At 42.1% G+C, this 12,914-nt stretch overlaps 1 protein-coding gene across 7 annotated transcripts in view; it reads right to left on the minus strand.

The window, feature by feature from the left end:
• CYSLTR2 (cysteinyl leukotriene receptor 2) overlaps window positions 1-9,348 on the minus strand; it is a 46,236-nt gene extending 36,888 nt beyond the window's left edge. For 3 of the 7 annotated variants that reach the window (XM_011939558.1, XM_011939574.1, XM_011939525.1), the window contains exon 1: window positions 9,043-9,130. The gene's annotated coding sequence lies outside the window, so the exon portion shown is untranslated. Of the gene's footprint in view, window positions 1-9,042 lie in introns of all 7 variants that reach the window. The other 4 variants (XM_011939549.1, XM_011939542.1, XM_011939533.1 and 1 more) reach the window with 3 other exon arrangements.
• Window positions 9,349-12,914: the final 3,566 nt, after the last annotated feature.

The raw sequence follows: 12,914 nt of genomic DNA on the forward strand, positions 1-12,914 counted from the left end.
AAATCCCAGAGGCCCCAGAGTGCTGAATTAACATGGCCCTCCAGAACAGGGAAGAATCATTGAGAGTCTATTCTTGAGCTCCAAGCTGACAACTCAGAGTTTATTTGTAACTGGCTCCAAATGTCATGTCAGAAATGCCAAGCTTTCTAGACCTTTCTGGCCTTCCAGGAATGGTCTTGTGCTTTCAGAATTTTTTTTTTTTTTTTTCAAAACGATAAGGTGAATTAAGTTCTTGGAGATCGAAACAAAAACACAGATAAAAGGAACTGAAATTGTGACATATTTTGAATGTGAAACGGAGCTGGTCTCTGAGTCTCCAGAGGAAGTGGGTTGGAGGCGAATCAATCTCACAGGGCCCTGTTTTCATGGACTCAGTGTCTTGGAAAATTTTGCTGCACTGATTTTTCCTCCACCCTGTCATCCACAAACTGCCTCAAGGAGCCCCCAAAGTGTGAGTCACTTCATTGGCCACCAGGCTAGTGACCCTTTGCTTTCTGAATGCCATTTATTTCCATAGGCCACTTAACTGTGAAGTCAGCACCTTGGGCCATTGGTGAAGAGTTTGCTGGCAGATTTGCTGCAAACTGGTACAGTTAATAAGGATTTATGGCTCTGGAGTTCCCCTGGGGAGGAAATTCTCCAATTCACTTTCTCTCTATTGCAGAGGTTCTCTTCAACAGCTCTGGGACAGGGAAGGACTTTTCAGCCAGAGTCCAGGGGCCTGATAATTCACCCTGCAGGGAGACTAAAGTTTCCCCTCTGGGGCCTGTGCAGCTTTAATTGCCTCATTTTTACCCTCCTCTTAGCAGTTCCTTTAGTTAAGATGCCACATTTGGAAGTCTCAAAGCTCACAGGGTCTTCTCCCCTTGAATCCCAACTAAACAGAGCCTGACTTGCCCTGAAGCTCAGCAGACAGAAAATTTGGTGAGTTGCTCATAGGATTCTGCAGATTCCTAAGAGCAGCTTGAAGCCCCTGAGGAGCAGTCTCTGAAACTGTTCCGCTCTCCACTGGGGGAAGATCTGGGTCAACCCTTGTGGCAAGAGTGGGTTGGCTTTAATATGCAATTGCCACAACAGGGAAGGGTCCCCATGGGGAAGCTAATGCATTCAGCAGTTACTCCCTTGTAGTCACCTTATCGAATTGGCTTCTTATATAAGCAAATGTTCCAGTCTCCCTTCTCCATCTCTCCTCAGATTCTCAGGAATCCATCAGGATTTGTGTGTGGGTGAGGAGGATATCAGGGATGTTGGGAAATGTTGGCTATCAGTTCATCTTTCCAACCTGTCTCCTGACTAAATCCCACAATGCACAGAGAAAGTTTAGAAACCCCCCAAATAACTTCTGAATTTTAAAATATTGGTTTCTTATTTTAATTCTAAAGTCCAGATATGCTGTGTTGTATGATATTTAGTTTTCTACTTAGAACGTTTTTTACTGAAATCATATTAGTTGGGTTGGCAACTTTTCGGTACTCCCTCCCAGTTACTGATCCACCCTTCAGCTTGTGTCTGCCTCTTACTCTTTCCAGAATGTTCTTTGGCTCTTGAGATCTTATAGGAGCCACCTTCGTTGCCTGAACTCTCCCTGGGGCTGCTGGTCTTGTTGAAGCACTGACTCTTGGGCCTAGCTTGGAGTGGGTGGACGTGCAGTGTGAACTGGCTGTGGCCTTCTTCCACTGAAAGGAGAACTTTTCCCAGACCACCAAATGTGTGGTAATAATATCCTCTGCCACAAATGCACACAGACAGATGGAGGAAGAGACACCTCAAAAAGCTGTGTACTGTCAGAGCGCCATTAGGACAAAGATTTGCATGGCTGAAAAATGACAGCTTGGAAAGTGTCTGTGTGGCCAAAATGTCAGATCCTATAAGTTTCAGCATTGTCTTGACAGGATAGCAATAGATGCTTTTTTCTCCATCTTTTGCTGACAAGTTTTTTCCCTCTGTCATTTTGATTGGTCAATTTGTACATTATCCAGTGAAGTTTCTCTCTCTCTCTCTCTCTCTCTTTCTCTCTCTCTCTCTCTTTCCCCCTTCCTGCCTTCCTTCCTTCCTTCTCTCTCTCTTTCTTTCTTTCTTTTTATTTATTTTTTGACAAGATCTCACTCTATTACCCAGGCTAGAGTGCAGTGGTGCAATCATGGCTCACTGCAGCCTCGACCTCCCAGGCTCAACGATCCTCCCATCTCAGCCTCCCAAGTAACTGGGACTACACGTGCATGCCACCATGCCTAGCTAACTTTTTGTACTTGAGACAGGGCTTTGCCATGTTGCCCAGGCTGGTCTCAAACTCCTGGGCTCCACCCACCTGGCTGCCTGGGTGTCCCAAAGTGCTGAGATTACAGGTATGAACCACCGTAACCAGCCTCACTGAAGTTTCTTTCTTGAGAATTTCCCTGTGCAGAAAAGGTGCCTATTGATTATGAACATATTCCCTTAAAATGGGAGTTCTTGTACAATTTCATTCTTTCTTGTTTTATTTTGAAGAGATAATGCTCCCAGAGAAGAACTTATCCCCAGGGATGTAGCAGGGATTGAAACCTAGCAGAAGTTTGGCATCCAAGCATGCCAGGGGACACCTCTGCTCTCAAGAACAAGATGCATGGCATTACCTCAGACCGCCTTCTTCCTATCTCTGTCTTTACCAACTCTCCTTGTTTCCTTCTTTAATAGACTCCAAAAACTAGCTTCTCTTGCACATTCAGCCTACCACTAACATTCAGCCACCAAATAAACAAACAAATAAAAATTCAACTCAACAAAAACAACATATATGAAGAACTCTGAGCTCCTTAGAGATACGGTTTCATTTTGTTTAAAAATATTATTTTGACTAAATGTTGCCCTCTCTCTGGCTCTCAAAATTTTCCTCAGCTCTCCTTGGTTAATATAACACACGAGTCTGATGCTGATTATGAATTTAATTTTGTGTAAAAATCTCAACATATGTTTTTCATTTTCTAATGCACTTCATCCTTGTATTTAGAAAGGTTGGAGGTATCTGTTATTAACCAAATGTCTGATCTAAGGAAGACCACAGAATCACAGAATTGTTTTCTATCTGAGTCTCTGATTTCCAGATCTTCTGATTTCCAAGACAGAAGAACAGCAAGTGTTATCATAGAGACATTGTCCTGCTTATTCCAATAAATCCCTACAAATTGGTCAATGTTAGGGTCCTCCCTGTCCATAATCAAGGTGACTAAATGACATGACTCCGGGGCTCCACACAAGCCCATTTATTCAAATTAAAATTCCCACTTGTTCTCATTTCTCCTAGACAGCATTTCATATTCCACTATTAAATTCACTTCTTAGAGAAAAGAAATTATTTATAAAGGTAGTTTGTTAAACATCATGTGTATTTCCTAAAATGATAAAGAGATATTGGGATATCATGGAAAACCTCTGGAATAAATCCCAACTGAACCCAAATCCTAGCTCTTCCTTGTGCAAACTGTGTGATCATCAGCAAGTACTCAGCCTCTCGGAGTTATTGAGAGGACCCCAGGAGGCAGCACAGGTGACAGCCAGGGATGCAGCTGCGCTGTGCCTGGCACCATGCATTGTCACTACTGTTGCCACCCCACCTGCTGCCAGTGGCATGAGGGCAGTGGGTATCTGGAACCTAAAGATGAGAGGGCCAGAAGCAAAAGTAAACCATGGGCTTTCCTCCTCCCCTGCTTGTCCTGCTGCCCAGTGTCTCCTCTGTGGCAGACCTGGCCTGTTTACCCAGCAGCCTTCACCAACTCCCTCCTTTTATCTCAGGGGTCAGCTCAAGACTGGCCTAGTGCAGGCTGTCATCTTTCACCTGGACAGTGGGCACAGCCTCCTCAATGCCTCCCTATCTCCACTCTGGCTGTTCTCAATTCATTCTTCACACAGTGGCCAGAGTGACCTTTCCAAAATGCATGTCTGACCACATTACTCTTCCACTTAAAACCCATTATCATCTCAGAATCAAGTTCATCTCCAGGCTTTTCATAGCATCGATCTTGTTATCCAGCATATTCTCTCCCCACAATCCCCTCAGTAAAGAATACTCAGTCTCATGAAGCTTATTTCAAGGCCCAGAACACAGCAAGCTCTCTCTTGCCCATTTCTTCTGAGCTCCAGCTCATTTCCTGGCTATTGCTTACCCAATCTCAGGTTTCTTTCTAAACATCGCTTCCTTCAGAAGACGCCTTCTCTGACCCCTCCACGTCTTGGCTGTTCGCCGACCCTTGGGCTTCCCATCCAGCATTTACCCCAGGGGCAGCAGTTGTCTCCTGTCTATCCCTACCCACCAGACTGTTTGCCCATGGAAGGCAAACAAGTGTCTACTGCTGTACCCCAGGCCCCAGCACAGCATGAGGCACATGCATGTGCTCAGATCAATAAATGAGCTAATGAAGCTGTTATCCAATGCCCTCATTTTATGCCTTACAATTAATATCTTCTGGGGGCAGGGAGGAAAGAACTCACTTGGTCTTTTACAATGAAATGATGTTAATGTGTTTTTCCTTGAAAATTTTCTTTTCCTGAAATTCAAATCTAAAGTCTGGGAACAGGAATATAGATAGGGTCAATGGTCAATGGCATGGCATGGGAGCAGAAGGCAGCCACAGAGGGTACCCAAAAGGTGCTCTGTTCTAAACACTGTAGGAAGCAGCACCATTTATATCTTGGAGGGTAGCAAACTGTCTGTCTGACTCTGTGCCAACAAGTTCCCAATAGGGATTTGTGCCTCTTACAACTAACAAAGGGAGTCACCTTCATGTCTCTCAGTGAATTTACAAGAGAACAGAGTTATTTTTAAGGTAAGACTCAAAATAAAAAGAAACCAACTTACTTAAAAGAATCTGGGATACAATGTTATTCAGGTGATGATTACCCTAAAAGCCTTGACTTGACCACTACACAATCTATGCACGTAATAAAATTGCATGTGTAATCCATAAATTTATACAAATTTAAAATACTTTAAAAATAATAATTTGACAAAAGAGAAAAAAGAATCTAGGATGCCTTCAAATACTCTTTAGATGATTGTTTTTCTGTACTAGAGGTACAAACAAGGTAAGATGCTGTTTCTACAGCCTCATGGGAGGAGACTTATATGGGAAATTATCTTTTTTATAATAAGAAAATTCTTGTTTATGTAATGTACAATATAGGTAATAATGGTGGACTAAATTATTTTAAATTATCCCAGCTTAATATTTAAACTTCCAGAGTAAACCGGCTCCCTTCCCCTCTGTTCCTCTCTCCTCTTCCATCTCTTTCCCTCCTATCCTCTCTCCTCTACTCCCTTCCTTTCTCTCCTTCCTTCTTGTTCTTCCTATAGTCAGGTTCCTGTACTTTTTTGAAACCTCCCCCTTAAGGATTTCACACTAAAGAGGCAAAAAAACTCTGCCTCTGGTCCCAGCTCTTCCTAAGGACCCTTCCAACTTTGGAATTTCTTGACTCCAACTCACTGCTTAGACCCTTATCCTGGGCCTCTCAAATAATAACTAGATTTCTTTGTCAAAAGACTCTGACTATACTGCCACAAAGTCATCAATCCATTGGAAGAGGTTTTCCTTTAAATTCTGTCAAGATTATATTTTCTCCATGGGTCAATTAATATAAAGAGGTTAATAAAGTTCCACAGAGATAAACATTAGCTGTTAACTAAAGTCTGCATTCACTGGTGAATCGATTTATTTACACAATGCCTTATTCTCAATGGAGTTTATGTGCTAGGTTCTATGCAAGGACTCCAATGTCCGAGTCTTAGTCCAATAGAACATACTGTACATAAGTAACTGCAGTACAAAGGAGGCAGTGGCCAATACCCTGATAAATAAAGAAATACAGTGCTAGGGGTTTCTGACATGGATTTCAAAAAGCTCTCTAGCAAAGCTAAGCACCTACAGCAAAATACTTGCCTTTCTTTGTATTATCCAGTTTGGCTGCCGCATTAGCCAGAGTTCATTGGGTAATTGCACAATCCCTTGTGAGGCTTTTTTTTTTTTTTTTTTTTGAGACGGAGTCTAGCTCTGTCGCCCGGGCTGGAGTGCAGTGGCCCGATCTCAGCTCACTGCAAGCTCCGCCTCCCGGGTTTAAGCCATTCTCCTGCCTCAGCCTCCCGAGTAGCTGGAACTACAGGCGCCCGCCATCTCGCCCGGCTAGTTTTTTGTATTTTTTAGTAGAGACGGGGTTTCACCATGTTAGCCAGGATGGTCTCGATCTCCTGACCTCGTGATCCGCCCGTCTCGGCCTCCCAAAGTGCTGGGATTACAGGCTTGAGCCACCGCGCCTGGCCCCTTGTGAGGCTTTTATCTTAAAGCCTTACCCTTGGAGAACTAGAGTGCCTCAGATATCTGGTGCATAGAGCAAACTATAGAAAAGCAGAAAGGATCCTTGATTCTGGAGTACACAGGAAATCCTAATGATGCCCAAAGTAACCATCATGTATTCATGTACACAGCAATGAGTACACTGAAAAAATGTATCATCTTTCCTCCAAAACGGAGGCTGCTCATGTGATCCCAGGTGGATGGGAGGCAGAGTGATATAATGAATGAAACCATGTGCTTTTGAGTTAAAAGGGTCCTGGGTTTAAGTTTCAACTCTTTTAGTCTCTTTTATTACTGCAGCCCTCTGAGCTTCAAACTCTCCTCTGCCAAAGGAGCACTGGAGTGAGTACTGATGAAAAAAAAATGGATGTGAAGTGATTAACTTGGTGCCCAACACACGCACAGATTTCAGTCAGTACTAGTTGACAATCACAATAAAATTTGTGACAATAATGTACAAAACTCAGAGAATTAAATAGCAGCCTTCTTTACGGCCAAGTGAAAGAAGATGGGGCCATTTCATCCGGAGAAGAGCCAACCAGAAAGACATGAACAATTCTATTTACTTTCCTTTATTTTTATTACACAAGTAGTACATGTTCATGGTAAAAAAAAAAAAATTACAATGTAATACAAGCTGAAATAAACTTAAATTATGAACTTTACCACTAACCAGACATATCTAAAATTTCACATATATGCTTTTTTCCATCTTTCTTGAAATATATACAAATATTTTTAAACAAAAATGAGCGCATTTATAATGCTGTTTTATACCTTGCTTTTTTCTTCTTTCCATGCCATGATCACCTTTCTTTGCCAAATAACAACATCAATGTCATTATCTAACTGGCTACAGAATAACCAATTATATAAACATTATGAAATATGTTTAACCAATTTCCCACAATAGCTATTATTTAAGTTGTAAGAATGGACCATGTGCCCTGGGCTAAACCAGATTGGACCAGTTCTGGTTCCACCTGGAAAAGATCCTATGTTCTCTCGGTCTCATCTTTACCATCTTTAAAATAAGAATTACTCCAGTTCTTAAGGCTAGTATGTGGATCAAATGAACTGTTGCATGTAAACGTGTTTTGTAAAGTACTATGTGAATGTTTACATTCATTAATGAAGTACTAAACAGGTATTCTCCACTGAGTCAAAACAAGAAGAAATTTGATTAACATGCTGTTGGTCTCGTTGGGATGATTCCTGGCCTGCAGCAGGCTAGGAGTGCAACAGCAAATGCTTCAATGTGGTTTAGGGGCTCTGGCTCTGTTTTCAGTTCCTGATGGGAGAAACCAGAATGCAGCCCTGACATAAACTCTGTCCACTTTCCTCCTGAGGACATGAGGTCCAGAGAAGATAAGTGCCATGTCTATGGGGCTCCTGAAAGCCAGAGTGAGCCACCTTCTACCTCCAAATCCAATGCCATCGATCTTCACTGTGCCCACAGTGTGTTAGTGACTGGTCAGCTATTAAATGCCCACCTTGTGTTTAATCTTGAAGATTGCAAAAGAAAGGAAGCCTAGCTGCCTTGGCAGATTCTAGCAGATATGGGCGTGATTCAGGTACATTCAGAACATACTACAGCCTCAACTTCTCTAACTTTTAACCATCGAAGCACTGGAAACAAATCCACCTCTTTAAAACATTAGTAAATCGAAACACAAGTAGATTCTCATCTCAAGGGTTTATGTGGCTGAGGTAGATGATAGAAATTTCTAGAAGTCTTATGTTTCCCCGCAAATTATTCTATAATTTGCATTATTTATGTAGTGTTGAAAGGGAGATTTGGTTGGCTTGCCTGAAATTATATCTCCCTTTCTCCTAATACATATTACTCTCAGGTATATGTCGGAGACAGAAAAATATTTTGAATGACGTAGGTCATCTGTTTTTATGCCGATCACCTATTAGAACCACCTGAGAAGTTTCTGGAAAGCAAGACAAAATACTGCAGATGACTTGCTGATCTCTAAAAGTTAAGCTTCAATTATTCTAGGGGTAATTTTCTAATCTCCTCAGAGTCAGGTGGTTCTGGCTTGATGTGCAGCCAGAGTTGAGAAACACTGGTTAGGGTCCCAGTGGGGTAAGGAACAGATTATATGCTCATGATCTCACATACTCTTTCACTCTCATTGTGCCTCTGAGCAAAACCATTGAAATATATGTGCTCAGATTCAACTTCTACCCCTAAAACAAGACCCTGTATGAAAAAAATATATCTTATATAATAAAAGGACCCAAACTATGAAAAATAGGATAACTTGTTCGGCCAAAAATGGAGGAAGTATAGTAAAGTTCCTCAATGCAATATTATGCAGCAGCTTTAATTTATGATTACAAAGAATTCACAGCAACATGGAAAAACCATAGACTGAAATGCAGAAAATGAATATAAACGTGTCCATAGTGCAGGGACGCAACTATGAAAACTAAAGTTATATGTGCATATACACATTCACACACACACACACACACACACACACGGAAAACTCCCAAAATATCAATAGAGGCTATCTTGGTGGAGAATTTGGCTTCCTTTAACATTTTTGTACTTTCACAGTATTTTTTAAACTACCATGTACATGATAGGAAAGTAACATTTATAGTAGAACAAAACAAACTTACTTTTCAAAAACCACTCCTCTATTACGTGATCATCAAGTCATGATTCTCAATACTGAATTAACAAAACAAAGATTAAAATGCCCACCTGAAGGTCTCTGTTTTTCAGCTGCCCTGGCTTCTGCTGCCTCTATCTCTTCTGCCTTTCTCCTCTAAGTAATTCAGATTGCTCATTTGAAAGAAAAGGGAAACAACAAATTATATTTATGAACAGTGCCAACCAATAGCAAGAAAGTCAGGAAGTGTAGCAGGTCATCTGTGCTTTTTAGAAGCCAGTGTAGATGTCAGTGCAAGATCTCTTCTCAAGAAGGGGGAAGATTTCCAGTTAAGGGCTACGTCTAAGAAGAAGAAATCTAAAATTGCCCTGCTCCTCTAATGACTGGTTTTTGTCATTATCTTTCTCAAGAGATCAAACGGATATGATGGGTTAGAGTCAGGGATTTTAAGTGGCTTTTAGTTCTCCTGAAAGGTTTCTGTTTCCATGGCAACAGAAATAGCAACACTGCCTTACACACACAGCACTTTAGACTTGTTTAAAGCACTTCCCTCACTCACTTATATTTTCAACTCACTTGCACTCAGGCAGAGACCTTATCCACTCTGCTGAAAATGTTCTGTCAGAGGTAACCAATAACCTCCTCGTTGCTCACATAAAAAATCCTTTCTCAGTCCTCACCTTCCTTCCCGTCTTGTTTGCATAGTTGACCACTGCCACTTTCCTGAAACTTCTTCCTTGTTTCTCTGACTTTCCTGGTTCTTTTTCTCCCCCTCAGATTGCTCTTCTTTGCCTGTCTTTCTGATGCCTCTTCTTCCATCCCTTTTCTACATGTGAGCTTTCCCCAGAGGTCTGTGTTCTGACTTCTTCCCCGCTTCTCTTGCTTTTATCTGTCTGATGCACAATCATGGCCAAATTTAATGTGACCCAGATGGACCTTTTCTCCTCCCCTCTTAGTTCTGCATTCCCCCATCTACCCTGTCTAAACAGTGGCACCACAATAATTTAGCCCATCCATAAACCTAGAAGTCACTTTTAATTTCTCTCTTTCTTCCACCACCCACTTCTGAGCCAACAAGTTCCATTTGTTCTGCCCATAAAATATGTCCCAAATCCAACCATTGCTCATCTCCCCATTACTGTTCAAATCCTCATTTCCTGGATAGAAAGCTGCAGTAACATTAAGCAAGAAAAATACATAAAAGGGATCCAAATTGGAAATAAATAAGTAAAATTATATCTGTCTGCAAATGATAAAATTTTATACGTAGGAAAACCTGAATATTCCATACACACACACACACACACAAAACCCCAATAGAACTAATAAGCAAATTCAGCAAAGTTGCAGGATAGGAAATCAATACACAAAAATCAGTTGCATTTATATATACTAACAATAAACAACCAAGAATGGAAACTAAGGAAGCTATTCCATTTAGAATAGCATCAAAACGAATAAAATACTTTGGATATATATTCAGTAGTAGGGTTACTGAATCTTGTTGAGATCTCTGCACTCTCATGTTTACCGTAGCATTGTTCACAATAGCCAAAATATGGATCACCCTAAATATTCATTAACAGAAAGATGGATGAAAAATGTATATATTCACAATTGAATACTATTTATTGATTTAAAAAGAACAAAATTTTGTCATTTGTGGCAACATGGATGAGCTTGGAAGACATTATGTTAAGTGAAGTAAGCCAGGCATAGTAAGATAAATACTGCATGTTCTCATATGTGGAAGCTAAAAAAGTTGACCTTATAGAAGTAGAGAGTAGAATAGTGGTTACCAGAGGCTGGGAAGGGGAGGAGGCAGGGAGAGATAGACAGAGGTTGATTAATGGACACAAAAGTTGATCAGTGGACATCTAGATAAGAGGAATGTGTTCTAGTGTTCTACAGCACTGTAGAGTGACTGAAATAAACAACAATTTATTGTATATTTTCAAATAGCTAGAAGAGCAAATTGTGAATGTTTTCAAAAATAAATGCCAAATGTTTAAGGTGGGGAATATGCTAATTACCCTAATTATACAGAAGAGTTGGCAAAGCCTGCAGCTGCCCTTGTCCTCTTCCCATTCCCAGCTCCCTCCCACATATGAAGAGCTCCACACTTAGGCATGGGGAATTCTAGCCCTCATGTCCATGTCCCCTCTCCCCTCAAAACAGCTGCTCTTGGCCACCTGTAGGATGTAGGGCTACACAAACTGTATGCTCTGATGCAACTAGGGAAAAGGCCATAACCTTTGAGGACACTTGGCTGGGGAATTCTCAAGTATCTAGAACACAATACAGACAAGGAAGTGTCCCTCAGCCCCAGAGACTCCCAGCCCCCTTGGGACAAGAAAGGGCTTGGATGAGGATCAGGGAGGACTCTAACCTGTCTCTGGTCCTCATTCAGCCCTTTCCTGTCCCAAGGGGTTGGGACCCCTCTGGTCCTCTCTGGTCTAAAGAATGGCACCAGGACAGTGTGTTCTTATGCCTAAGTCTAGGAGTACTTAGGCCTTCATGCTCCAATCCCAGATCCCTTTCAGGTTCTACTTCTCTTGGTTGCCCTCCTACTTTCTTCCCATGCTCCAGTCAAACTGAACTATTTGCTTATCCCTAAAAATAAAAAGCACTATTTTGGGGCCTGAGAGGAGCCCAGAATGGTAAGCAAGGAGACTGGCTGCATTGGAAAGAGATTAGCAAATGCTTTCTTGAAAATAAACAAGGCAGGCTTTGTTTTGCTTGTTTGCAGTTTGTTTGCTGGAACTGGCACAGACCTTAACAATCATGGAGTCCAATCCCTTCATAACACCCAGGAAGAAACAGAGGCGCAGACTTGTTGAGCAGCTTGGTCATGGCACACAGCTAGTCAGTGTCACGCCAGGCCTGGAATCCAGAGCAAGGCCTAGAGAGTTTCCTAACCATCTCCAACTCTGCCCTACCTACCCTATTCTCCCGGTGCCTTCTGCCTCATGGCCATGGGAACGACAGGCCCTGGCTCTTGCTATCCCCTCACCCAAGGCCTCCTTCAGCCCTGAAAACCACTGATTCTAGCGCCCTTCCCCATCCCTTCCATGCCCCGATGCTAGCCTGGTGTCAAGAGCCAAACCTCACCCTATCTATAGCTCCCACAAGTGCCCAAAATCTTGAAACTTGGGGGAAATGAAAAGCAGGTCTTTCTGGAAAGCTCTGAACTGCTGCTGTGTGACAATGAAGAGAAAGAGGCTCTGGAGCCATTTCCTGCATGTCCCAGAGCTCTCCAGCAATGACCATCACCAGGACAATGTAGATCTTACCTTCACATTCCAGAACTGGGGGTGAGGGTGAGTGGTTTTCTGTGCAGCTTCTTCACGCAGCTGTGGAGAAGGGGCTGGGACCCAGGTTGCTCCTCTGAAGACAAGGTTCTTCCTGGGTCTGGGATTCTATTTCTAATATTTTATTTATCCCAATCAAAACTCACAGAATACAAATATTATATTACCATTCTCATTTTTAGGGGGCAAAAAGCTTGAAACAACATTTAATTCTACAAGCAATCACTATAGATATTCATTCTCCTCCAATAAAAGCCCTGTTGGCGGGACGTGGTGGCTCATGCCTGTAATCCCAGCACTTTGGGAGGCCAAGGCGGGCAGATCATGAGGTCAGGAGTTCAAGACCAGCCTAGCCAATATGGTAAAACCCTGTCTCTACTAAAAATACAAAAATTAGCCAGGCATGGTGGCACACGCCAGTAGTCCCAGCTACTCAGGAGGCTGAGGCAGGAAAATAGCTTGAACCCGGAAGACGGAGGTTACAGTGAGCCAAGATTACGCCATTGTACTCCAACCTGGGCGACAGAGTGAGACTCTGTCTCACCAAAAAAAAAAAAAAAAAGCCTAATTAATCGACTAATGTTTATCTCATTAAAATAAATACAGTGGGCTGGATGCAGTGGCTCACCCCTATAATCCTAGCACTTTGGGAG

This window comes from Colobus angolensis, unplaced genomic scaffold (genome assembly GCF_000951035.1).
Source record: "Colobus angolensis palliatus isolate OR3802 unplaced genomic scaffold, Cang.pa_1.0 Scaffold101, whole genome shotgun sequence".
NCBI lineage: Eukaryota > Metazoa > Chordata > Mammalia > Primates > Cercopithecidae > Colobus > Colobus angolensis.